We start from the raw sequence: 4,353 nt of genomic DNA on the forward strand, positions 1-4,353 counted from the left end.
CTGCCAGTCCCTGCTGGGCCAAGGGCTTTGCTGTGGGTGTGATGGAGGTGCTCTACGGATGGTCCCTCCTGGGAAGTGGGAGGCCTGTCCTGCTCCTGCCGGTCACGGCTGTCCCTTGCCCCTGACAGCCATGGGAATCCCTCACAGGATTCATGTGCAGGGCTGTGCTGGGTGGTGCGTCCCTTGGTTGGGCATGGCCAGGGACGCCCTCCCAACCAGCCCTAGAGGCCCTGAAGTTCCTCCTTGTCCTGCTCCAGCATGCTGCAGCCCTCCTGGCTGTGGGCCATGTGGGAGATGCGCTGCACCACTACTTGTCTCAGCAGGCAGGAGGAGGAGGAGGAGGTCATGCAGGTCCGGCTCCAGGTGACCTGTGAACTGTGTCCTATTCACTATGGCCCTGAAATGTCCAAATTTATAGTCCCACAGGGAGTAAGCAGGTTGACTTCTTCTCTCTGCCCGGCTGGAGGCAATCTGCGATGACAATGCTCTTCTCCATCAAAGGCTCTGCTCCATCATAGGCTCTGCTCCATCAAAGGCAGTGACCTCTACCTGTCTGCAGAAGCAAACCTCACGCTTTAGGTTCCCTGCGTGGTTCCATACCCGCCTGTGTCTACACACTCGTGTGTGTGTGAGCAACTACTGAACTATCTCATGTTATGGACTATCACATAACTCCTATAAAGCCACAAACTCTCTTGATCAAATCCACACCTCCAAGGCCTAGTAAGTCCCCTAGTCCCACTTCATTTGCATAGTCTCTGTTCACTGTTTGTATCTCTGAGCAGCCATCAGGAAGGTAGCCTTATGCTTGTCACTTCTTGCCATGCCAAATGCAAGGATGAAGCTGTTCTTTTACGTAAACTATTTTGTACAATCCTCCATGGCACTCACCACTTCCTTACCAAGGAAACTGATGGGAAAGGAAGAAAGAAATATTTTATCCTTTCATGGCCCTGCTTGCTACTGGTGTCTCCCCCAACCACTCTGCATTGTCCATCCCAGGCAGTTCCTGCCAAGGCGCCGCAGCACGTGTGCCCGCTGTGAGGTGGGGTGTCACAAGAGCTGTTGCATGAGGATAACGGTGAAGATTGCAACAGCCCCCAGGAGGCACCTCAGCCTCTCCCATTGCTTCAGAGAGGGATCGTCCCCACACAGCTGGGTCGCTTTCTCATTGGCCAAGGGGAGATGGGTCAGCAGGAATAAGCGCACGTCCCACCCCCCAGCAATGGTATAAAACCCAGGCGTTTGAGCCAAAACAGTACTCCTTGCACCCCAGGGCAGCTGGACGCCAGCGATTCCTGTTGGGTTCTTACTGCCTGAACAGCAAGACCTTCATCAGGTAGGTAATTGCTGGCTCTCTTTCTGGAAAAGTGACCATTCAGCTCCTCTGTTCAATTCCCATCACTCGAGACTCATCTGCATGGCCAACTGCTGGAAGTATCCATGCATGTAATTAGGCCACCAGAGATGTCTGGGAAAAAAGAATCATTGCAAGACATGCAGAGTGGTACGGAGCTCAGAATTGTTCTTAAGCCAAAGGTAGAGGGAACACCATCTGCTTGAGTTGGAGGTAGGCTCTCTGCAGTTTAGTATCCTGGGCAGAGTGCCCAGGCTTCTGCACCACCTGGGTCTTCCATGTCCTTATCGCCGTGGTGTCCCTCTCCGCAGCCCCATCCAGACCCGGGACAGGTGTCAGCCATGAAGATCCTGTACCTGCTCTTCTCCATCTTCCTCCTGTTGATCCAGGGTGCTGCAGGTGAGAGGGAAAGAAGGGAGGTGGGGGAGGGGTGAGTGCCCATCAGAGGGGTTTCCCGTGTGCCGCAAAGTCTCCATGTCACTTGCAGTGATGCAAAGGTTAGCGGGGATGGAGGAGAAGGCATTTTCCACATGCCCTTCCAAGAGCACATGGTAGAGCGAGCTCTTGGCAACAGAACCCTGGCTTCTTCTGTGTGTCAGCAAGGGGTTTCCTTTCAGGTTCCAGCCCTGCACCCAGCTGTTCCTCTTTGGGTGTCCCTGGAGGATCTTTTGAGCTGTGCAGGGATGGGAGAGCCCCAGGGGGTTGTTGGCTCTGTGGGTTGCCCACGGCACAGAGCGGTCCCTTCTGGTCTAGTGCCGTCTCAGCAGCGTGTCCCAACACCTGATTGCCCCAAGGCACGATCCCTGCAAGGGCTGGGCAAGGACTTTCCATCAGAGGTGCCTCCAAGGCAAGGGTGCAGCCAGGACAGGGAATTGGGCCGCAGGCAGTGCTCTGCTTGCCAGCTCTGCTGGTCCAGGCAGTGGTGGACATGAAGCTGGGGAGCCACCATGGCTCTTCCTCGACCTCATGACCTCATGCTGTTCCTCCCCACGGTCTGTTCTTGTGTGCACCCACGCTGGTGTGAACGAGTCCTTCTGGGTGAGACATGTTGCCATTGAAGCTGTGGCTATGGTGAGCTTGAAGCTGAGCCCATTTATTGGCCTGAAATGCATGGGGGGGTGAGCATTTCTGCAACCACGTGCTGCTAGACCAGATTATCCCTTTAATGTTTTGTGTGTAGCATTCCCCATGGAAACAGGAACCTTCCTTGGATGCAGAATAAGAGGGGGACAGTGCAGTTTTAGGCCCTGCGGCTATGGTTTATCAAGTATTGGGAGATGTCCACCATTTCAATACTGCTGCAAACGGTAAGGTCCTGAGTAAGAACGAGTTTCCTCCTTTCTCCAAACAAATATCCGTTACAAATGTCTTTCTAGCCAATGCCTGGTAAATTCCCTCCTGCATTTCTGCTTTGTGGGAGAGGCCCAAGAAGGAAGGGAAAAGCCCTTGAAGGTCTGGTCCTGCCTGCTGTGGGACTGCATGAGCCCTGGCACACCCAGCACCCGCCAACGCTCCTTCAGTGCTGCGACACTCATTCAGGCTTTGCAGAGGGCTCTCCCAAGCCAGCCAAGAGCAAAGCACGCACTGTCCTTGAACAGTATCGAGCACACGATCCTGCTTTTGCTGCATCTGGATAGACGTGGAGTCAGGGCTGCCAGCACTAAGACAACACAGGTCCAAAGTGTGTGCAATAAGGACGGAACCTCACCTCCGTGGAGCCTGATGCTCTTGCACCGTGGACCTGTCTTGTCCTTGCAGGGGAGGTGTGAAAGGGTGCGAGGAAGGGAAAAGTAGAGTTACAAGAGGTGACGTGCTCATCTCCTTTCTTCATACAGCATCTGGGGTTGAGACCCTGAACTCTGCAAGCAGGACGTCCCCCTCGCTTCTGGCTCCTGGACCCATCTCCTGATGTCCTCTCCCCTCCCTGCCTCTGCCGTCCCCAGGTGCTGTGACAGCAGGAGTGGAAGCGCTGCTCCTGCTTGATGCCCGGGTGCTCGTGGGCCAGAGCCATCCCATCACAGACCTGGTGCTGTTGGGGCAGAGGCTGCTTTTCCCGGCTTGAATAAAGATGAGCAGTTTGGCATTGCAGTGTGTGGGACGTGTGGCTATTCTGTTGTGGTGGAGGGTGTTTTGTGCCTGCTGGCTCTGGTGGTGGTGGTGGGTTGGTGTCAGGAGAAGCACCGGGACATGCTGGGGGTCACAAGCATGGCTGTCCCTGGGGTGCTCTTAACTGGCAGTGGCATGTTGACACTGATCCTGCCAGTCCCTGCTGGGCCAAGGGCTTTGCTGCGGGTGTGATGGAGGTGCTCTACAGATGGTCCCTCCTGGGAAGTGGGAGGCCTGTCCTGCTCCTGCCGGTCACGGCTGTCCCTTGCCCCTGACAGCCATGGGAATCCCTCACAGGATTCATGTGCAGGGCTGTGCTGGGTGGTGTGTCCCTTGGTTGGGCATGGCCAGGGACGCCCTCCCAACCAGCCCTAGAGGCCCTGATGTTCCTCCTTGTCCTGCTCCAGCATGCTGCAGCCCTCCTGGCTGTGGGCCATGTGGGAGATGCGCTGCACCACTACTTGTCTCAGCAGGCGGGAGGAAGAGGAGGAGGTCATGCAGGTCCGGCTCCAGGTGACCTGTGAACTGTGTCCTATTCACTATGGCCCTGAAATGTCCAAATTTATAGTCCCACAGGGAGTAAGCAGGTTGACTTCTTCTCTCTGCCCGGCTGGAGGCAATCTGCGATGACAATGCTCTTCTCCATCAAAGGCTCTGCTCCATCAAAGGCAGTGACCTCTACCTGTCTGCAGAAGCAAACCTCACGCTTTAGGTTCCCTGGGTGGTTCCATACCCGCCTGTGTCTACACACTCATGCGTGTGTGAGCAACTACTCACCTTGAGTGTTTGGTGGTGCCTTTCCCTGCCAAGAAGGCAAAACCTTCTCTGCCATTCTTTTTCTGATCGGGCAATGTGGTGAGGCATGTTCAGGTCATCCCTGCCTGCCATGG

General features: G+C 55.4%; 1 long non-coding RNA gene across 1 annotated transcript; it reads left to right on the forward strand.

Annotated features, from left to right (window-relative positions):
• Positions 1–1,119: 1,119 nt before the first annotated feature.
• LOC141740151 (uncharacterized) lies at positions 1,120–3,405 on the forward strand. The gene is made up of 4 exons (XR_012585896.1): positions 1,120–1,339; positions 1,669–1,756; positions 2,538–2,664; positions 3,193–3,405. It is a non-coding gene; the product is annotated as an uncharacterized LOC141740151 (long non-coding RNA).
• Positions 3,406–4,353: the final 948 nt, after the last annotated feature.

Source organism: Larus michahellis, chromosome 3, assembly GCF_964199755.1.
Source record: "Larus michahellis chromosome 3, bLarMic1.1, whole genome shotgun sequence".
Lineage (NCBI taxonomy): Eukaryota > Metazoa > Chordata > Aves > Charadriiformes > Laridae > Larus > Larus michahellis.